General features: G+C 41.3%; 1 protein-coding gene across 1 annotated transcript in view; it reads right to left on the reverse strand.

The window, feature by feature from the left end:
• The window catches only part of TRAK1 (trafficking kinesin protein 1), a 135,146-nt gene extending 112,151 nt beyond the window's left edge, over positions 1-22,995 (reverse strand). The window contains exon 1 of the mRNA XM_082044390.1: positions 22,771-22,995. The gene's annotated coding sequence lies outside the window, so the exon portion shown is untranslated. The remainder of the gene's footprint in view (positions 1-22,770) is intronic.
• Positions 22,996-24,395: the final 1,400 nt, after the last annotated feature.

The following is a 24,395-nucleotide window of genomic DNA, read 5'->3' on the forward strand; positions in this document are numbered from 1 at the left end:
CTTCCTACATGAATCCTTTACACTTGTGCATGTTTTCAGATTGATTTGCACTCAATCATCTTGTTATTCCTCAGTTCAAGACTGAGCGTAACTGTATGCCTGGATAACATCCAGCCTTTAAGATACATAAACAGTCATGTACTTTTATCAGTGGAGCTGCAGATACTCCCAGTGCCTTTTCACACCACTGTTTTCCTGCTTCACAACAGTCCTGACTCATGGAGTTTTAACTTATTAAAGTGCAAGAACCGTTATGAGTATCAGGCTGTGATTACAGAAGACTGAAATTCACCATATGGTGAACGGTGGATTTGATGAGGTGATTTACATTCGCAAATGCAATTATATTCCCATGTGTACTTCTATGCATTGTCTTAAGCTTGAACACAAACACCTGCAATAGAAGAAATTAAATTTGAGCCTAATAGTGAAGTAGCAAGATTTAATGTAATAACAAATCAAATATTTCACATAATACTTTTCACTGAGATAAGTACTGCACCTGTTCTGTTTCAAAGAATGCATCTTCCCATTCCCATGTTACTCATATCAATTAGTTCCACTGTTAAGGAAATACATTTTTTCCAATACCTTGGACTTTCAAAAGGCAGAGAAGCAGAAAAAATAATTTTTTGAAGAAAAGTTTCCCTTTCTTCCCCAAAGAGTACAAAAAAAGAAAAAGAAAAGGAAAAAAATACAGCTGTAGGCCCTTAGCAATCAGTATCTGTTAAAAACAATCCAGAAGCAACATTCACAGCAATATGCAAATACAGCACATTAGTGGTGAGGCAATGGAATAAAATACTCTTTTAAAGGCTAAATTTTTAAAGAAAAAATGTTTCTTTCCACCAACATGCAGAACTAAGAAAGCTTTCCTGTTCATACTCTTTGTGTACAAGTTGGGATTTCCACAGGTATTTCCCTGAAATCACTGCATATAATGTATCTTGTGAAAATCCATTTTTTGTTTTCATTATTTTTTTTATTTTAAAATTTACTTTTTTCTGAGAATTGAGATTTTTTTCAACCAACATTTTTCTTTTTGATTTCTCAGTGAGTCCATGTAATTGCCATCTTCCATCTGTCTTGCATATGCATCTTTAGCAGCAAGGTTTGCTCAGACTGTAATCAAGAATGAACTGACAGTAGGATTATTTATCCGTTGCCAGATTCAGTCACTGTTTAATATTCAGTGAGATAAATGAGGATTTAACTCTACAGTTGACTGGCTAGTAAACCTTGTATAGATTTGCTTTAGTTTATTATTTAGCAAAGTTTATTATGAAACTCAAGTCATTGCTTTGTATGCAGCTGTGGATGTGAATTGCCAGGTCAGTACACCTCAGACCTTCAAGGCATTCTACTCCATTCCAATTTAAATAATTGATTTGTTGTTAAGTAAAGGATTCATCAAGTATTCATCTTACTTTCACAGGCAAAAAGTAGTTTCTGTCAAGACATTCTGTTGAGCAGTATCTGGGTAAGCTGTTACTGAATGATCACCCGCTTCTCTTTTTTTTTTTTTTTTTTTTATTTACAAAAACAAAAAAATATTACAAATTCCAAAGCACATTTTACTTAAGATACTTGCAGTACATGCAGTGAGATTAAATTCTCACAGAAGTGCTCTTAGCTCTGCTCCTGAAGGATTGGAAGACAAAAAAGATATCAATGAAAGGGAGAACAGTAAATAACACCTGAGCATTACCCCAGGTTTTGCAAAATATAAACACAGGACTCTTATAAGCAACAAGCAAACAGTCATTTGGTGCTGTTTAAACACTGATTTTTTGTTGTTGTTTTTATGAAGAGTCACCTTTCTGATACAATAAGATCTCCAAAGCCTCAAGGCACTAACTAGGTGTCTCCTGCACACCCATAAAACATTTTGCCACCCCAGTAAAAACAATCCAGTACTGCATGACCTACATCATCCACCTACTCAAGCTGCATATCCTCAAGACTGTCTGCTTCATGGTAGCACTGCAGCAGTATTCGAATTTGCTCAAGTCTACAGTCTGGCACATCTATTCCTTGTTAGTCCATTTGCAATGGGGAAAAAACCCAATTAACAAAAAAAAAAAACCCACACCCTCAGAAGAAGCCTACATGCGAAGCACAAAATTTATTGATTTCCTTGACCTGCAAGGTATTTCAACTCAGCATTTCTAAACCTTTTTATTTGAAAAGTTTGTAATATGACTTCCACTACCATCTTAGCTTGGGGTCAGAAAGGAAAAAGTCACTGTCATTTTAAAAATAATCTACACATAGGCTGGAGGAATGGAGTTGTTGTCTGTGCTAATAACCGGGGTTGCTTTACTACCACAAGGTAACAAAAATTTGTCCTTTATAGTAACTGTTAAGTAGGGTGGCTATAAAGATCCAAACTGAAGTGATGGGCCAAGAAAGTTTACAGAGAAAACTGTGGGTCATTTTTCCAGTGAAGAATACCCCCTACACCACCCTTTCACACCCACATGAGAAAATATGCCTTAAATACAAAATCCTTCCCCTGCAGCTTCTCTGAAAATACTGTATGTAGGCAGGGTAAATTATTATTCAGAACTAGAATACTTGGAACATGTCTCAGCTTTTCAGATACCCAGTCACAGTCAGTAAACAGCATACTATTCTCTCAGCGAATGGGCAGAGTAGTAGACCATATTAGAAGTATAAGTTATGTGGCTACTATAAGAAAGTTATAACTCACAATAAAGAATAAGTTTCAATTATTTTAGAAATATTTACGATCTTGCCAAAATAGGATTAAGCATTGTAACACAGGAAATGTTTCCACTTTCCTACTTGTCTAATGCACATTTGTGGTCTAGTATTAAAAAAAGTTTAAAGCAATTCAACCTCAGAAATAAGGATAAAATAAAAGCAGCTACCTCCCCAAAGAGTCCATTTCTGCCCTGGCAATCCTACATCACCGAAAAAACAAAACAAAAACAGCAACCACCCCCCAAACACACACACAGAGGAAAAACACTCAGGCCTTTTACCAATCTGCATAATACAGACAGAAAAAACCCTGGGGTTGGAAGTAGAAAGCAACTGATTACAAAACATCACTTCATGCCTCAGTTGTGTATGGTATCCCTATGATAGCACCTATCTCACCTCCATTGACAAGTTACACAAAAAGATCACGCAGCTGAATTCACCTGTTGCAGAAGACACCAGCAGAGAAAGTTTTACTGAGGATTAAAACAAACCAAAGACACCCTGAAGTCTCCCCTCCACCTCCATCCTCTTTCTCTGCCTACAGTGTGCTCACTGCACAAGACACTAATAGCTGCAAGTGTCTCTCCACATGATGCCCCAAGTAAGTGCTCTCCAGTTTGAATCAACCAACTGTGGCTCACTCTTCATGCTTAAAGATAGAAAGAACAAGTTCTTCCTTATTCTGCAGCATGCAATCTTTCTTCCTTTGAATTTCATCAAACAATTAATTCTTAGGTTTTACAACATACACCAGCGTGAACAAAGCAGTTAAGTTCACATTTAAAAGGAACCTTGACATTTGGTATTAATGTGAAAGGACAGATATAGAAGACAAGCACTGATGTCTACTCAGGGTATCTGAATGAAAATGGCTGTTAAAGAGGAAAGAAGGAATCTTTAATGATTATTTGAAAATTCAGCACGTTTGATAGACTTACACAGGCGCCCATGCCAGGGATCTGCAGGGACTGGCTGAGGAGCCAAGATCAGAGCCAGGTACAGCCTGTGGCAAGAGGCAGCAGCTGCAGAAGCTGCACCAGACAATTGGGACATCTGCCTCTACCCACATGGGAGCCTGCTGATCCAGATGGCAAACAGGTACTAAGGACTGCGTGGCTTTTTTTTCCAAAATCAGGTTAAAGAAAGACCGGCAGCACAAACTGAATAGATTGTCAGCTGGTTTTAAATTATAAGTGTCTTGGTGTCATCCTGATTACGCTAAAAGCCCCTAAAAAAGTGTCAGGAGGTTGCCAGTAGAAAAGCAGACAGAGTACACATGCTATCCCTCCTTCAGGCCCATTCCTCTGTTTCCAAATCTGTTATTAAATAGTGCTTGTAACTATCAAAACCAAAACATTTCAGAACAGACATCGGATTAAAAGCAAATACAAATGTTCGATATTCATGCTTTCACTCATAGTTCCATGAAAAATTAAGGCCAGTGTGTTTTTGAGGGCAGATAACTTACACAAGCACTCAGTTGCTGCTTGTATTTTAACATCACTGAAAGTAATTCCAAGAAGCTCCTATACGCTTCTAGGCAGCATAACCCTTTGTTCAGCTTGCATCTGCCAATCCAAAACACTAAACTGATCTCTTCAATTTTCAAATGCCACCACCCAACCATCAGGACTGTAAGACTGAGTTTATGCAGCAGTCAAGTCAAACAAGGGTCCAATTCTGCCTTATGCTCTTGTAATTCCAGTTAGCACAGCTGTGCTACTTTGTATTTACACAACAGCAACAGTATAATACAGTAGAATACAAAATTGAAAGCTACAAACTAAGAGACAAATTAACATTTTGGCCAACTGCTTAGGTTTAAAATTTTTGGTTGATTGATTGAGACTTGTAAGCACAAAGCCCCCACCATGACAAATAGCCCTATCAGTGAAGCAAGCTAAGCTAAATTACTTATACTCCAACAATCCTCCCTAACCAGGCATCTAACCTCTCCATTTGACAGCCCAGTGTTGTATTCAGATATGGCACCGTTAATTATGAATTGGATTGCTAGAAGAGAATAGGACAGTTAACTTACTGCTGTTTAATGAGCATGCTCTTGTTAGTTGTGAATACATTCACTGTACTCATTAAATCAGGAGGCACTGGAGTTCTGAATACATCATTAAAAGAATCCAGGAATGCTGCTGCTTTGTTCAGCATGACTACATGCTTTGCTTGACAGTTGGAAAATAAGCAAGAAATGTAAGTCCCTTCCTGTTGGGCCAGTAGATCTAATTTTAAGCTAGGAGGAGGGAGAGAGAGTGGGAGATCTGCTTCTTCAGAGCTTCACTCATTTACGACATGAGTTAAGTTTCTCTTTTTATTGCTGACTTGCAGCTCAGTACTGTAAGATATCAATAAAAAGAAGTGTCAAGCTTAGGCGGGGTGATATTAAAAAAAAAAAATAAAAATCATAGCCCATCTTTAATATAACTAAGAAGCAGAGTTATACATTAATCCCTCAATCTGTCAATTAGCAAAATGAACCTTCATAAAACAAATACACACGTGCCCCTAACATGGCAGTTCCCACACTATTTGCAATATATTGATTAAGGTTGAAGAGGGAGTGAAATTGGCTAGTAGGCTCCTGTGCATTCTCACAGAAGAGATTTGGAACATATGTTCAGTGAGAGGATGAGATTTTCATCTGTCAAGGGTTGATCCATCTACCCACAAAGATACACACCCACATGAGAATCTGCATGTCGAAAGCATTCTAGAGTTACAGAGAAATTAAAACCTAACTAGCAACTGCTTAGCTTAAACCCATTGCATGGAAGCATTTTCTGCCAAAGGAGGTATGTGAACCACCATCACTGATGACATCACTGCTGTTGCAGAGAATCCTGGAAGTTATGATTTACTAAGCACAACTGCTTCCTCTAGCACACCCTCGACTGGAGAAAATGCATTTCTGTAACATGTTTATATCAAATCCTCTTCTCCACTCTTCCTACCTCATGCACAGAAAATCGGACAGGTTGCTAAAATCAGAACTGGAGGAGGAGGGGAGCAGAGTGGGGCTTAATACTCTCAGTGCAAAACACAACCACTCTAATCCAAGCAATTATTTTCCAGTCAGAAAGTTGTTGATACTGTAAGAAGTTATATAAATACTGGATTCTAGTCAAAAAAGGACTGCCACCTACTAAGGAAAGTATAATAACACAAGCACATTTACCATAGTCTCCTCACATCACGCAGACACAACAGTTCATCTCTTACCCAGGAAAAACATGTTCCAACCAACCAGTCATGTTGGCACAGTAGGACTTCACTTGCTCTAAGCCTTCAGAGCAAGCCCCTGGATCTCATCACAGTCCCGATTTTCTTAGTTTTGCCAACAAAATAATCTTCAGGAAAAATCCTCCTGATTAAGCAGTCAGGCTTAACGCAAGACGCCATGACTAATCCTCTTAAATATTCTCTGGGTCTTGTACTGTAATCTCAGTAACACAGGAGACACTGTTCTTTTCGTAGGAGCTATGTGACTATGTGGACTGTCAAAATCTTATTCAAGCAGCAGTTGATTCTCCACAGCTATCAATGTGAGTAATCAACACTCAGGTTTCAGTGCATAGACCAGCTTACTTGGGGTACAAGCATGCAACAGCACCCTCAAATGACTGAGTATAAGCTATAAAACAGCACTCATCCACATGAACCACCAATGACTTGTGGGGTCACACCTCATGGCTCTCCACACTGCAACAAGTGTTCTTTTACGCTGTATTGTGCGAACAGCCCAAAGAACTACATGGGTCTCCAGTGGTTTAAAACACCACCATTACTAAAAAGTAGAAAGGTTAACAGTTTGCGGATGGGGAGACATCACATTCAGACAAGATCTAGAGATGTATCTCTTGCCAGAAACATACACCTACAAGTGGGTCCTAGCTCTTCACTAAAATCCCAGTTCACTGACTTAAAATGTAAACAACAACAACACTTCAGACCATCAACATTGGGTTTTTTGGTGTCAATGACAGAGAATGAGTATTCAGATTTCTGATCAATTGTATGGTCTGTACCTGTAACATCCAGAAAGGAACATGGACAGAGAAAAATAAACAGGAAAAGCATGACAGCCCCAACAAGAACTGCACATTAGATTACTTATTTTGGGTACTGTTTAATCATACTTAAAAGCTCTGTATGAGAGAGCTGTCTGATTAGAGTTAGGAAGCTGAAAGACAGACATACAAAAATAAAAACTTAGCAAGTGTTGCATTTTCTTCCCTTTGTGCTTAACACAGGGCAACTCATACAGCATCTCAGCTGCTTTAGCTCAGAAACCACCACAGACTTTAATGACAGAAAGGAAAAGATGATGCACAGGGAATTGTTTAAACATTCCTTGTTCTGCTTAGCAACAACATGCTTATATGGTTAAAAAACCCATAACACAAGAAATACAGAGACATACTTGTTACCTACTATAAATAGTTCACATTCTTCATCTCCTCATGTACCTTTAGTTTGCCATTTAGTCAGTCTTACATCTTCCTGGTAGATACCTCCCTTTTGTACAACACAGAGCATATCAGAAGTCCATAGAACACTAAGCACCTTGTGATTTATATTTTGAGGATATTGAAACTGGTTAACTAACTTCCAGAGGAGATACAGATTACACATTCAAAAGAAGATATACATACCTTTTTCCTACTATGACAAAAAGAAAGAAAAACATGCTTTTCTCTGTGCTACAAGCTATATCACTGCAATATAACAAGCAGTAGTTCTGTTCACTGGTTTTAATCACCACACTATTAAATACCTATTTGCTCTGTATTACATCTCATCTTATGTGTCAACATATACATTCAAACTTTTTGCAGGAACAGCTTTACATTATATACATACACAGAAAGAATAAAACAAGGGCCCTGTCTAAACAGCAGTGTCAAAGACAATAGAAAAAAAACCCCACATGAATAGCAGAACACGTGCACCTACATACTTGAGTCCTGGCTAGCCCCTCCAAGTCCTGCTTTTCAAACAAAACACTTGTATTTATTATCATATGATCACTTTTTTCATTCTTGTATTTCAGATACTTCAAACTGGTTTTTGATACATGCAAGCTAACATTAAATATCTTGCCTGGTTACAGGAGGTGGGAGACGGAATCTGTTTGCTGTATGGAAAAACAGTTTTTCAGATGTTTCTTTTTCCATGTTCTCCACTGTACCATATGTGGGGGCTGGAAGAGAGCCTAAGAACATCCGCCACAGACCTTTAAAACCCCTAATAATAGCACAGCTGGTGTCCCCAGTCTAATGATCTCAGCACATACCCATGTGACCACTCCTGACTCCGGACCCCAACTCAGGCAAAGCACAGAAACACTCAAGGGTTGGACATGTTCATTCATTCTCAACTCGATTTGCATTTCACAAAAGAACCAACACAGAAAGCAGGTTGGAATGCTTACATTTCAAGCAGCTCAGTCACTGTTTCCACAGGATTTCCCCATGCTCCTCTCATTAAATTTCAGTTTAGCAGAATATTCCCTATTCCATAAAATGAAGATAACTCAAGAAAATAATTGCAAGTCTTAGTGATTCAGGGCTAGAAACATTAAGTGCTTTAACTGTACTTAAATGTATTACAGAGGTGTTGGGTTCCCCCCAATCCGCCTTTCTAAACTCATGGACTATCTTCCATTCCTCTCCATTCAGTTTACTTATAAATTAATGTTTCTACCCGTTTTCTTTTGAACATGTACAAAAGCTGGTTTATATAGGAGAAAACCTTTATTTTAAAGGCAGGGGGTAAGAAAGCAGAAGAACAAGGAATTCGGAAAACAGAACTGTGTTTTAGATCACACAGAGTCTGTATTGAACATTAATAGTTATTTATCACACAGATGTTTTAGAAGAATGTCTGAGATTTCCCATGCCCAAAGGATGAGGCTAGCAAAATGACATGATGGACTGTGTGAAGGTGGGAACAAAGAAAGCAATGTTTGGGTGGGGGTGAGGTGCCCAAGACTTTCATTAAACTTCAGTCCATTCTCAGCTCTCTTTACTCTTTCATCTACATAAAAACGTAGGTAGCTTCCAGTAACCAACACTTTATTATTTAGTATAATAGGTGCAGATGCACCCATGAAAGGCTAGACGTGACCCAATAACCAACCATCTGTGCTGGTTTAGCTGAAATTGAGTTAATTTTCTTCATGCAGTTAGAATCTTTTCTCCTTCACAGCTAGCACAATCCTTTGTTTAGATTTACTATGAGAATAATGAGATAATGCTGCTTCTTCCCCAAGATAAAAGTCAATATTTTCTTCCAGTAGCTTTCCAGTGTTTGGGATTTGGTATGAAAAGAGTGTAAGAACTCACTGATATCTTGGCTGCTGTCAGGGAAACCAAGGACTTTCTCGGCTTTTCAGCTGCAGGTGCAAATTGGTAGGAGGGGGCCACAGGCAGGACAGCACCTAGACTGACATGCAGATCAATCAATGAAATATTCCCTACCATCAGTGTCATGCTTTTCAGGCTAGTTAGTTCCATTAGTTTAGGTTTTCAGATGCGTTATGGTTCAGTTCCCTTCACAGCTTGGTGTTAGTTCAGCCTTTTGCCATTCTACCATTTTGCAGCTGGCTTTTGGCCTTTCTGCTCTCACTCTTTGGGATCGGCCGTTCAGGACCAGGGTGCCCTCCTTCAGGACTGGCTGCTTGGTGCGGACAGAGTTTGTGAGAAATTGCACTGAATATCACTTATTTTATTAGTATTAGTGTATTATTAGTATTTTTGTTGGCTTATTAAACTGTTCTAATCTCAACCCACAAGCTTCTCCCTTCCTTTTTGATTTTCTCCCCCATCCCACTTGGGGGGCAGGGGGGTGAACAAGCAGCTGCTGTGGTCCTAGTTGCAGGGGTTAAACCATGACACCATCACTAGCAGAGGCAGGAGAAACAAGCATTCCACAGCCAAGTTGAGTCACTGGCAGAGCATGAACGGGTAGCTACTTGAGCAAATTACTGTATCCACAGTAACAACAGACTGAATACGGAGCTCTAAATTCCAAGAACAACCCATTTAATCCATCTGCTATAAAACACCAATATGTGACACTAGCATTCTCAAAGAATGTTTTCATTCTTGTTGCTCATAAGGGACAGAGGGGACAAAAACCCAAAAGCAGATAAAGACAACACTTTGTAAATTTCCCACACTGTCCAGTTAGACCACTTTAAAATAAGAGCCATTCAGCAGATAATCTTTCTTAATTTGCACCACATCAGTGAACTACAAAGTGAAAGAGAAGAGAAAATGCAGAGCAAGTTACTTTTTAGTTTTACATAAAAGCACTTAAGTCTGAGAAAGGCTAATACACAAGATTAGCCCAGTTATAGTAATCAATTCAGCTGTGACAAACATACTTGCAGTCCTGCATCAGTTATGCACCTTACTCCTCTGCTAGTCCTCTATCTGTAACTTCTCTCAGAGCTACAAGATATAGATACATTTTAGGTAGCATTTTTTCCATCAAATCTCACAATTAGGCTATTAAACTACACACATGCTCTCATTTCAGACTTCACAATGAAAAAACAATAATTAATAAACCAGGTAAACTGTCCCATCTTTTCAACCACAATCTCAACATTAACAAGAGCTAGATCAAGGGGAAACAAAGATTTGCAGCAGAAAAGTGCCTATGGAAAGAAAAGATACAGCCTCAAACAACATCGGTTTGATCATGAATTCTTCGCAATACTAAAAATTGTGCAACACAAATTCCTACAGAAGGCTGATGTACCTGGTCAGGCTGCAGGTTTCTGCAAATAAAGCAAATGCGCCTCACTCCCACCTTAAACTGCAACTGGGGAGCTAACCAAGCAACGGCAGCAACAGCCGTGTCACAAGTGTTCTCCATGGCAAAGATCTGGGCTGGCACCAATGAATTACGCTACCTTTTAAAAATAAATTTGACATCAGACACATCAAAGAAGTCTTCTGTTGCTGTGCTGTTGCTTGTGTAACAGATACAGTAACTACAAATAAGACACATGATGCCCTTCCACTTGGCAGAAAAGACCACCGTTCAGAAAACAAGCATGATCTCTGAGGCACAAACAATTTGCGGAACTAACAAAGTTCTGCTTAAGTCAGCTCACAACTGCTGGCTCAGAGAGGGCACACAACTGCTGTTGTCTCCAGATTTTGTTTCCTCACTTCCTACATGCCCAAACTCCTTTTCCTCTTCTCTTTGGTACCACATGCTGTAGCTCCAAGTCTCATGTGGCAGAAATCAAGTAGAGAAAAGGAGTCCTTATAAGTGGGTTAGTACTTCCACACTTCAAAGAGACAGACCCCAGTTGTGCTGCACCACAGTTGCCCTATTTCATGCAATAGAGCAATATTTGCATACAATTTACAAGTACTTAAAAGATCAAGCTACTGATAGTGAAAAGACCAGGAATCTTAATCCGTGTGCTTTCTAGCCCACCTGCATGTTATGTCCTTCCTCTGAACTATTTGATTTGCAACTTAACCAGAAAACAGCTTTCCCTCCCCGAGTGTTTCAGCATTAAGCAGCTGTCCTGGTAAAACTTATATTCTGCTATTCAGGAAACTACAGGCTGGGGTGTAAAACAGATGAGTGCATTAGACACACACAATGCAAACATCCTATAACTGCGAAGTACAGTCATTGACAGACACAGTTACCACAACCTGTAATAATTCCTGCTTGGCCTGATTCCCATACATCTCTGACAGTACTGCTGCAACACAGTCTGCAGAAGACCGGGGGTGGATGAAGGAGCTGTATGAACACTATAATCACGAAGCTCATAAATAACATCAGATCACAGACATATGCAACCACAGAGTAGCCTAGAGGCCTTCCAAACCACAACTAATGCTTGGTTAACAAGACAGTCCCCTCACTTACACAGCCTTAATATTAACAGTTTGATTCACACCAGCTGAGCCCTTATATAAAGAGGTGATAGGTTCTGCTGAAAAATCACTTGTTCAAACTTAGCTCAAAGAATAACAAACCCTAGAAGCACACACCTTGAAATAATCAGCTATTTCATTATGTCTGAATCTTGCAACAGTTGACATCCTCATGCCTTCAAAAAGTATCAAAGCAATAATTAACATAGTGGATAGCACACTGGTATTATTGCAACTTTGTACTGATTTTTGAGTTGGGCATGGTCGGTAGACAAGAGGCAAAACTTGGACAAAATTCCCGAGACAGCATCAGTGTGCCCACCTGCATTTACCAGCACTGAGCTGAGAAGGTTAACAAGACTAACCTTGCCCTCCTGTTTACACCATCTCCCAAGCAAACTGCCCCATTTACAAACCCACCTTTCTAGGTGCAAATGGAAACTGGTCCCAAGATAGCATCAGTGTTACTAAGAAATATATTTGCTTCTTTTCATGCCTTCTTCTCATTTAAGATGCAAATGTACTTTCCCACAAAGTATAACACCTCAGGTCACAACAAAAAATTGGAAGCATCAGTTCTTAAGTATTACAAAAGCCATTTGCAAGCGCAGAAGAGTTGTTTCATACCCTCATTTGCTTTGTGGTCATTTAGAAGCACACAACTACAAAAGCTCCATGCAGTGTAAACCAAGGATACACTGGGCAGAGCTCACGTCAGCAAAGATCTCTTAACCTGAAGGTCATATTGTCAGCACTGCAAATGCAGAAACAGCTGCTGACATTTTGACATAGTCCATATATTGCAGCACACAAGATCCAAGAGACTATAATTCAGAGACACATTTGAAGTGTCAAGGATTTCAGACTCTTCTACCTCCACAGCTGAGGTACTGTATATACTAACTACATTCAGTAACGTGCACTACTGTATCCAACAACAGTAATTTGGGTTTGTTGGGTTTTGTTTTTTGGCTGGTTGGTTGCTTTTGTTGTAATTAAAAAGCAGAGAAGCCCAGACGTCAGTATAGGCTCACAAAGACATGTTAGGTCCCATTTCGGACCTAACATAATGTCTTGTAATATAATGGATCCTTCCAAATTCTACTCCACCCTCCCACCTTATCACTATATTCCTTTCTCCTTCTTCACCTTTTCCATGTCAGGCACACTAAGCGTAATCTTCACACAGAAAGCAGTAAGTAATAACCTGATTAACCATTATGGTTCAGGCTTGTTTTGCTTTTCTAGAGTGTAAATGGTAAACTATGTTGAAGCTAGACTCAGTTTGTTGCCTCCTACAATTATTTCCCAAAAGAGCAAAGATAAACCTCAAGACAAAACAACCCAAATGAACCAACCCTTTGAAAAAAAAAAAAACAAAACAAAACACAAAAAACAGTAATCCACAACTTCATAATTTGGACTTTACTCAAAGAACCATTCCTGAGTTACAGGGCCATATTCTGCTTCTCATAATTAATAGGCATTTTTATTTGTAAATATCCGTTTTCAACCCCCATTTAAATTCTATTCTTCAAGAGGTTAGTGAGTCCACTTGTTCAGAAATGCCTTTTTCAGATCAGTTTTAACAAGGCATTTTATGAAGTTTTTGTTAGACATGGAATACAGTTAGGTAGCAAAACTTCTTTTGGCCATCATGGCCACCTCTGGGGCTTATCGCAAAATCTGGGCCTCCTGCATAAGTTTTCATAGACAACAACTTCTCAGTATCTTTTGTGAAAAGATATTTAGAAAAGAGATTTAGAAAATAATTATTTCCACTTAAGGTTTGTGGTTTTTGAAGAGCTAAATCTTAAATACCTTCACTTGCATTTTATCAATTCCATTTAACCATGTTAATTTCTCTCTTTCAAATGCATTCGTGTAACTAGTTGCTACCAAGACCTTTACAAATCATCATCTGACCCCCCCACAAAGGAAAGGAGATTGAAAATTTCTCTCTTTGAGCTCTTAACTGAGGAGATAAAGGAAAATCTGTAATATTTGACATATAAAACAAAGCTGGATAAAACATTATGGTTTAAAAAAAAAAAAAAAAAAAAGAAAAAAAATAGGGGGGGGGGCAGGGAGAAAAAGTAGATTAGCCAAAAATGTCAGAACTCATAAAAGATACTTGCAAATGTCTTTAGTGCCCTTTAAGAACATCCAATGCCTTAATATTCTGAGATCCCAAGAGTTCAAGAGTACCACTTCTCCAGTGGTAACTGACAACACCATTGAACAATGCAGTGTCCAAAATGTTGCCCCCCCAAAGGCTATTCTTCGCTTCAGGTACACTCACTTCTGAGTCACCACACTGCTGTACTGTAAGTTTTCTATCACAAAACAAACAACAGTTACCAGTTAGAAATCAGGGCAATTAGAAACACCAATTCCTGTTTAGAAGAGAAACAAATTACCTGTTGTGGAATCCAAATTAGAGCCAGAACAGGCTAAAGCCCTCCAATTTCATGCCTTTCCAATTTCTGCAGCCTGAAATAAGTATTCTACAGCTGTTCAGCCTAAACGTTTGCTACATAAATAATAAAAAAAAAAATTATTGCCCATATTATAACAACTGCTTGTTTATCTTGTCTTTTCCAGAGAAAGGTCTGAGAAACAAACAGGAGAACACAGCATTACATCTGCTGTAACAAGTCATGTTATAAGCTAATCATTTTCCTGACTATGCAGCCCCTCCTATTTCCTCTTACTCATTTCTCCCGCTACAATACTACATCATGTCTTTATCTTTTAACTTATTCCTGCTGGTCATCAGATCAAAACAATAGGCTTGCTGCTAGGTACATTTAGGCATTTCCTCTCAGCCTTCTTGATGAGGTAATTAGTGCTAATTTACCATCTCAGATAACAAAAATGGAACACGGTATTCAATCTTCCCCATGCAATTCTGCTAACCAAGATTACTAAAATTGCTTGCCGCTTTGTTTTATTAAAAAAGGCAACAAGCAGAAAGCCCCACACAACTAGTGAATGATGCAATTTTGATAACATTAACTCTCACTTTTAAAAAGAGCTGTATAATTTAATACACACATTTAAACACAAGGTGTGGTGTTATACACCTAAAGCAAACTAAACACTATTGACCTTGCCTGCGCACTCCTGCCTTGTCTTTGGTGCCATCTCTAGCATTCATCTAATTCCCCGAGAAACACAAACTGGCAAAAAACAAAAAACAAAACAAAACAAAAAAAAAACACCAACCAAACAAAAAACAAACAAACAAACAAACAAAAACCAAAACAAAAAAACACACAAAAGAAAAGAAAACAGGCTTTTCCAATTTGCCTCCCTGGCTTACTTCCCCATTGGGACATTTCAAGTCAAAAATATTATTTCCCTCCTCTCTTTCCTCCTATGCAGTACAGTGGGACATTAATAACACAGCTGTCCATTTTTCTTCCTTTATGTCAACATGCAGCATGTATCCTCTGAAAGCTGATACATCGTACAAAATGGGTGCAGTGTTTACTTTTGGAGGCAGGAAGTAAGTCAGACCCAAGAAGCTCTGAGCTCCAACTTACCCAGAATAGTCATCAGTGAGCAAAGCGAGACAGCACTGTGTCTTGGATGAGCTGTGTTCCCAGGCTGTGAAAATCCCAGAGTCCCATTTTGAACACTGATCTTTTTCATAGCAATACCCCATGGTTAGCTTAATACTCCATCAGTTTTACTGAAGGCAAAAAGAACATAGAAATTTCACTGAAATCACTACCGTAATAGTAGCATCACCTTACCTTGAACAACCTGTCTGCCAGACATGTATTTAAACCTTTTGTAAAATGCACTCAAATTACTTAAACAAATCATACACTCTTCAAAGAAAGAAGAGTCTTCAGGCCTGCCTGGAGTTCTTCTGTTGTAGGAGAATTAATAGCATACATTATCAACCTTAGTACTGTAAATAAAGCACAGGTGTAGCATTCATGTCTACTGAGGAGGCTGCCTCAGCCAGATACTCTACCCTGTCAGGTCTTAAACATCTAATACCACAGAGTGTGGCAAGCCACTGATCCTAAGAGACTGATAGGCTTACAACAGAGATTTACAAGAAACAGCTTTAATTCTAGTAGTGGCACCAATTCCTGAATTACCTCAGTCAATTATTTTGATCTTGCTGACTCTCCTGATCCTTTGCAAAGTAAGAGAAGACCGATTATTTGTCACTCACAAATGTTAATAGACTCAGTTAATTAGAAGTTTATGTTGAATGCTTGGTAACCTTTGCAATGCAAAAGGGCAAAGTATTTAAGAAAGTTGCATTTGCCTGAGGTACAACAATTCCTAAATTAAATTTCATTGAGTAGATAAAAGCAGCACAAGTGAATGTTATGGAGAACTCTTATGTTCTCTACAGATAAATACATGCAATAGCATGACAGTAGAGACCACTTTGGACTTTGGGACAAGATTGTATCCTGCCAGATAAGTGCAGTATCTGAACTTTCTTGGTCTTTTTATTCTAACAGCTTTGGATGCCCTGCCAAATAAGATTTTTGAGAAAGCCATTATGGAGCAAAATTCTAGGGAACAACTACAAAAGTAATCAAAGGTCAAAAGGTCATAAACATTTCAGACAATCAGAAGAAACACTTTCAGTTCAGATTGCTTTACATTGGAAATTTATGGCACTCAGGTCAGCCACAAGTCATTGGGTCAAACCGTAATATGCTTGCCTACCACCTGACAAGACTGAATAACCCTCAGGATATACAGCCATAAGAGCACTGATCTTGCTGTGACCTTCACACATGCACATTTGCAGAATTCATTATAGGACCAAAGCTTCTAAGAAGGTAATGTCTTTGGTAAACATTGATCTCCACCCCCACCATAAATTCCTGGAAGTGATCATTATTGTAGTATTACCACAACACAAGAGAAGTCAACCATTCCTTTCTGAAGGCAGCACAGTTTGTGACTACAGAACAAGATCTATAATTAGAAACCATAACACCAGAAAGATTGATTTCCTCATCATCACTTTACATCAACAGTGCATACCTCCTCAGAAATACAGCTAGCATGACCAGGCACAGCTGCAGAGAAAAATTCCATTCAAGACAGGTCTACAGGACAGTCTAAGGACTAACACTGTTCCAATGTCTTCCAGTTCTGCGCATTTTACAGGAACCACTGGGGCAACAGGCTTGCACAGATTTGAACTGCAAAGTTTCCGCTTACTGCAGAGGAGCGGCTGGTGCCCCCTTGCAAATAATGCAAATATACAGTATTTGATGGTGAAACTAGGCCTTCTGGGACAAGCGGTGTTGTTAGTAACACAAGCTCCACTTACACAAACATTAAAGAGAATAGTAAGTGTAAAAGTCTCCATTTCCCACAAACAGCAGACATCTATGTAATTTTTAAAAATACCCCTCTCTTCAAACAGAACTGTCCTTCAGTATTCTCTAGGACACCAAGTTATGGCTGTTGTCAGATCATAATTCATGCAGAGTCCTGACTTTCATGAAACTAAAGTGAAATATGACATTACCAACACCTGCCTTTAAAAAGGAGAACTTAGTGAACATAACAATACAGAAGTGCATTAATGGTTCAAATTTACAGAAACCAACTAATCTCCTCAAAGACATGCATGTAACTGTTTCAATGTATCCACAGTTTTCATTCTTCCCCTCTAGGCTATGAATGTTTCCACTGTATGAACATTTTCCTAACCTTTGGTTTCTATTAAAAGATGGGACAAATCAACTCAGTGTTATTTAAACTTCAGTGAAAACTAACGATAAGCAGTTTTTCCATGTTTTGTTTGAAGCACTGGAATTATTACATAGGGGAGCAGTGGGAGGGCACTTCTTACATTTTCTCCTTTAACAGCTGCAAGATATGTGGGAAATTAGATGAGGGAGGTGATCCTTCCCTTCTACTCAGCACTGATGAGGCCACACCTGGAGCACTGTGTCCAGTTCTGGGCTTCCCAGTGTAAGAGACATGGACATACTGGAGAGAGTCCAGTGAAGGGCCAACACCACAAAGAAGTCTGCTAAGAAAAAATAAGAAGGTCCAAGGAAAACAGTTGGGGTTTTTTTCCCCCCTAAAGTTAGTTCACATTACTTCATAAATCTAAAATCATTCTGGTTTACATATTAAGTTTTGAGGATTGCATTATGCGCAATAGAGACCATATTTTGTGATCATCTTGCTCAAGAAAGAACATTGAAAAATGCAGTCTGAACCAAAAGTTAGCAAAATGAAATTATTCAAATCTATTCTTAAACATATTCTCATTTTCTATCAGAAAGGATAATGTCTGTGTATAGCCTAAGAATATCAACTACTCAATATTTCTGTCTTCTGTTCATACAGGTGCAGGGAATCAAGAGTATTTCATAAGCACACTAATATTGGCATTAGCATCTCATCCACCAACACACAACCAGTGTCGGTTATACCAGAGCTTAGAGAGCAGCAGTTTCAAAATCAGCTTAAGCTCACTGAAGACTTTTCCTCCTGACACCAAAGCCTCAGCCACTTACTCCTATTGCTTCCTTCACCTCACTGCTAACAGCTGCTCAACCACCCAGAGAACAGACAATCTGATTGAAAATTAACCTTAAATACAGTTCTTGGCTAAGTCATGGAGTTGATTCCCAGCACCATAATGCAGGAGGCGATAGAAGATGGAATCCACAGCCAGGTAAATATTTGCTTTGCTGGGCAGCAACAGTTTTATATCAAAACAAGCCAATAATAAAACTTAGCAAGAGCTTTTAAACTCTTCTCACATTTCCTTCCTTCTTTCTATTTCTCTGATTGCTACAATGTTCTGAACTCCTGTTATAAAGCAAGTAAAAGCAACAAGGTTCTAGTATATTTTAATCCATCAGAATACTTAAAAACCAAAAACAGGCACACAAGGAAATAGGACCATTAAAGAGCAGCAGCACCATTTGGGTTTCCCGCATCTGATGGACTGCGAGGTTAGACAATCCTGTCCAGAGTAAGATAAGGCGAAGAATCTACTTCAGGACAGTCACTAACCGATTTAACTAAGGTAAATCTGCCAGTGTAATTGAATCTAAGAATTATCTCTGAGCTAATCTGTTTGTGCTATCAATAAGCCTCTTAGCTGGACAGCCATAAGCAGGATGACTATATAGCGTGACTTTTTGCACCGTAATCAATAGGTTCCAATAAAAAGAGACATATTGATGAACCAAAGTTCAAATAAAGGACAGTTTTAGACAGAATATTAGCAGTGAACTCATGAAATTTATTTAGGAGATATCACATTATTCACTACAAAGTATAATAAGAGTGCTTGTAAACTCACACAGCTATCTCAGTCAAACCACAGAATAGGCAGGAAGGCTTTGAATCACACACCAACTGGTATCTTGGAAAGCCAACCTTAACAGGAAGTTAATTGGCAAGATTTTTATCTCTCACAGTAGCACTGAATCCACAAAACTGAGCCCTCCATACAAGTGCAGCATTCCAAGGAGGCAATGGCATTGCTTAAGGAGTTTTAATGATACAAACGTGATAAAGAAACACTGTAGATCACAAACCCATACCAGAATTCCAGTATTACAAAGCTCAGTACATTAAGTGAGCTGCCTACAAATGAGATGCAATAGCTGTTATCCAGTGAGCAGAAAGCATTTCTCCTACTTACTATGTTTTTATGATACCTCTGAAAGCCACTTGGCATGCAGCCGCTACTGGGAATGTATCCCTTTTAACAGCCCTTACACAACACAAGTGACAATCTCATTCACAGCAGAAACGAGGAACAATATGACTGTCACCCAGGAAGATGCCAGTAGGCCTCTGGTCACTTTACATGCAATTTAAGTGTATTTATTGTTTAATCTTGATCTTGGTGGCACCACTAAACTTCCTACAGAGGCAGAACTGCAGCATACATTGGGATACATGGATAGTTAGTTCAAAAGGAAAACACAGATGTAATAATAGTTCTCTGACCAACAAGCTAAAACACAGCAGCCAATTCCATATTTTAGTTATGGGGACTTCCCACAACATACTGGTCTGTCAGCTTTTGCATTAGTATGGAAGTATTGTGAAATAAGCAGTGCATGAAGTCAAATGACAGTTCTGTGAGAGTTGAAACGGTGCTATTCAAAAAGTTACACAGTTGAAGTACCCAGCCCAATATTAGAGATTTATTAGATGGGGCATCCATTTTTGCAAACAGAACAGTCATTAACGGGGCGGCGGGAGAGGTATCTATTTCAAAATTTGAAACAAAGAACACATTTTTCGCAAACTAACAAGAAACACTCAACCAACTTTGACTTGAGTCTCACTCACAAAATACAAAATCCAGACAACACAAAACAAATTACGTCCTACAAATGCTACTTCTGACCCTAAAAGCAGGAGCACTGAACTACCTCAATCCTGCAAATCAAAGAAAATTTTAATGACTTTGGAAATACATAGATTTCAAATAAACAAAACTCATACACTGCCTTTCCCCTTATTACCTCCCCTTTCTCAAGGGAATTTTTAAGTAGCACAGGAAACTGTTAAGAAGAAAAACACATACAGCTTTTAGAAAGGGTGAAAGGTTTGTTTTTAACTTCTGGCCTTTTGATATTGCAGATGCTGGCTCAATATCACTCATTCTGAGAATTCTTTCTATTAGAACTATTAGGAAAAAAAAAAGTATCTTGCATTTAGCTTACTGGACATCGTAGCAGACAAAATGGGAAGTTTCAGCATTTTTCCCAGTACTAATTTCATGTTTATACAGTGACAACAGTAAGAAACAATGGTACTGATCAAATGCACATTTCAAACAAATATTTTATTTGCACTCATTTCTACAACATCGATCTCATTCTTCTATCCCGAAGTAGATTGGCTACAATATTTCAAAACTCAAATGAAAATCCTCAGAGGACAGGACACGGAAAGGTTAGGATCAAATGACTTCTACAAAGGCAGCTGGTAATCTGTTACAGGAGACAAGAACGGGTGAAGCAGCAAGGAGCTCAGGTGTGAGCTGCAGCAGAGAGGAACAACAGTAGCTCCAAGCAGTTCCATACAAATCTTTTCCATCTGATCTTGCTTTCTGGTACATGAACATTCACTTACTCCCACCAACTCTCACCTGCATTGCACAAACTGACAATGCCAAGTTAACAGCCATTAATATAAAACTTGCAGGTCATGTGCTGGTACTGCTTCATTAGTCAGGACTCTGGATTAAACCAGTCAAAGGCTGAGAGGTTGTAACAACAACTTCAGATTTCACTGAGATTTTATGCATACACATATCAAACATGGAACACTACATATATAAATTGTATGTGCCTAACCACATTAATGGTTTCTCAACATACTGATGTCCTACCCTGTGCTGTAGAACAGGCACCAAGCTCAGTTAAGAACTACAAGATTTTTGATTAGTTGTTGGGTTTTTTTTGGTTTTGCATTTGTTTGTTGTTGTGGTGGTGGTTTGGTTTTTTGTTTGTTTGTTTTGGTGTTGTTGTGTTTGTTTGGGTTTTTTTTTGGGGGGGAAGGTGTTGGTTTTGTTTGTTTTTGTTTTTCTTCCACTAGATCCAGAGATTCCCCTTATTTCCACTACTGGCATCCACCACACAGTTTACACCACTAGCAAGTGGGAGTTCATTCACGCAATCGACAGAAACTTCAGTTTTACTTCAACAGAAATTTAAATTCTATCCACACATACAGCTGTCTGGTCTTAACTCACTAGCTCATCTTAAAAGTTGAAAATATTTGCCTTCCATTAGGATTTGTACCCTTCTGGTTTTCCTCCCTTATAACAATGCTCATTAAAAAACAGAGAAATAATAGCTATAACCATAATTTAAGATAATTTTCTTATGTGCTTCTAAAATTATTTTCTTATCTGTTGTCATCATAGGTTGCTCTGGCTCAATTAAAGCAGGTTACAGTGCATTGGAGAAGGCACAGCTTTGTGAATATGGTTCCAGGGCTGGGGGACAACACTCCTTCCTCCAAGCTTCTTAGAAAACTCCAGAGGAGCCCTACCAGGAACGAGCACATCTAAAAGTGCTTCACTTCCAGTATCGTCAGAAGCCAGGGCATTATTTACAGTATATAAAACTGTATAACACACAGCAGTGAAACATGCACATATGGCAAGCTGGTCATCATAACTGTTGTTTATTTTGGTTTTGTTTCAGCTGCTTGTTGTTGTTGCTGCTTTCCTGATTGCTAAAACCATTACACCCACGATTTAATCTCGGTGGACTGAAAGGTTCAAATAAGGTTACAGATTGTGAGACCAAGAAATGTGTCCACGCAGGAGGCTTCTCCCAAAGTCTGAGCAAGGAAGGAAAAGAAGCCTGGCCTCCCACCCTCTAAGAGATATTCCATTTTTGGACATTTCATACTATTCCCTAATTTTGCATGAAAAAAGCTCACCTAAACATGAAGTTCAAAACCATCAGCTGCAAACCAAAGCAGATATTAACATTTCGAACTTGAAAAAAAAATAAAAAGGAAAATTTTAGTCATTTTAAATAAAACTATACCCCCGAAAGCTATCTGTAATCCCTGATCCTGAAGAAACCAAGTTAATATATTTATGTCCCTCCCTGATGGCTATTAAAGCTATTCCTATTAGCAGAGTTCCTTCTAAGTGACAAGAGCAGCAGCAGTTTACCTGTAAATAATTAACGGGCCAAATTTTGCAAGCGATTCTTGACCTTCGGCAAACAATTAGACCCAACTGCCTCCTTCCTTTAAGGGGGAGGAAGGGACAAAGCAGCGCAGGCACCAGAGGCACGGCGCTCCGCCCGCCCCCGAGCAAGCCGGCTGTGAAGGTCGCCCCGTTGCCCCCGGGCTGCGGCGGCCCCAGGAGGAGGAGCCACTGCACCTTGCTCACCCACCCGTTTCGCTCCCCGGCGAACGGAGCAGGCCTCGCCCGCGCAACGCCACGGCGGCCAGACCGCCCCCGTCCCGCTCACCTGAGGGACAAGCTGGGACAGAGGCAGCCACGCCGGTCCCCCCTCCCTGCCCGCGCGCCGAACCGTTACACGCCATAGGGCGACGCGCGGGCACCTCTGCCCGCCCTGCCCGCCCCCCCGGCCCCGCCACTCACCCCGCTCCGGGCCCCCCGGGCGCGCGCACCGCCAACGGCAGCGGGGGGCGGGCGGCGGCGCCCCCGCGGGCCGGGGGAGCCTCGCTGCCGGCGGCGGCCACCTCCGGGCTGCTGCTCCTCTCACCGCTCGCCCCCGGCCCGCGCCGCTGAGGGGCCGCGGCGTGCGGCGCAGGCAGAGCGCTGGGGGTGCTGTGACCGGCTGGCTGCTGCTTCTCCTTCCTCCTGCCAGCGCCTCATGTGCGCTCCTCCCCGGTCTCTCCGGCTGGGCCACCGCCGTTCCAGTTCCCCGCTCTCAAACGACGCCCGGAGACCGACACAAACCCCGCCCGCCGGCCGGGTAGCAGCACACGTGGGGCGGCTGCCGGTCCCTCTCCTCGGCCGCTGTTGGGCGCGGGGGCTCCTCGCTGGTCTTTACCCGGGCCGCGCGGCCTCCTCGGGAGGCGGGGCGGCGCGCGGACACCTAGGGGGCTGCGGCACCGCCCGCCGCCGGGGGGGCAGCAGGAAGGGGAGAGCTGCCGCTGGCCGCCACCTCGGAGGCCGCTAGCGCGGTAGTCGCAGCGCTCCCCGCCGGCCCCCCCCGCCCCCCGGCGGCCATTACCTCATGGCCCAGCCCTGCCGCGGAGGAGGGGCCGCGCGTCGCTCAGCAACCGGCCCCCTGCCGCGGCCCGGGCCGGCGGGACGGGCTGCCCGCCGCCGCCGCCGCCGAGCGGGACTCTCCGCAGCGGGAGGTGTTTGTCGAGGCGCGGAGCAGCCTGAAGGCTGCCGTGGGCAGCACTGCCCGCTGCCGCTTGTCCCGTCCCGGGCGGCGGCGAACCGCTCGCTTTGCAAGTAACGCACCGCTGCTTCGACCGCCCTGCCCGTGGCCAAACGCCCCCCGGCCTTTGGCGCCGTGGCTGCTGCGCCGGGACCCCTCCTCACGGCAGCCAAGGTGACGGGTGCTGGGCCCGCGCCGCCCTCGGGCTGCCGCCGCCCCGACACGGCCGCCGTGCTCCGCGGCTTGAGGAACGTGTAGCTGGGTCGGTAGCGGTCACGCGAAGCGACCCGGGCCGGTTTGGGAGGCGCAGGGGGACCCGCTGCGGTGCGGGCCTCGCCGGGCGGCAGGGGCCGCTATGCCCGGCCCTTCGTCCCCTCGCCCCGCTGCGGTTCTGCCAAGTGTTGAGATTTCTGCCAGAGAAAGACCCTACTCTTTGCGCTACCTTGGCCGTCTCGCTTTTGAATGACCCGGGCTGGTGCAGCCGGCTGACTGCCCCGGCACGCTGCTCCTGGGTTTGCTACGGTGCATGCGAGAGTGCTGCCTGCCTGAGCTGGGAAAAAAAGCTTGAACAACACCCCGGCCAAGCACCCGGCCAGGCTGCAGGGAGGCTGGTGGACAGAAACACCGACATGGGAATAGGGGAGAGGGTTGCCATGAAAGTCAGGCATTCAAAATACGTGTTTCTTCAAGTTTGGTGGAGAGGAATCTTGCCCATGGCCTCCTGGAGAGGAAAGTTAAGATGTATTAGACGCCAGAAAATCCCAGAAAGAAAATACTTGTCATTAATGTCTCACTGACAGAGAAAGGCTTCAGTCTGGGTTCTTAGTGAATCTAATTAAAAAAAAAAAAAAAAAAAGGCCAGAGGAAATCA

Source organism: Streptopelia decaocto (genome assembly GCF_964273445.1).
Source record: "Streptopelia decaocto genome assembly, chromosome: 2".
Lineage (NCBI taxonomy): Eukaryota > Metazoa > Chordata > Aves > Columbiformes > Columbidae > Streptopelia > Streptopelia decaocto.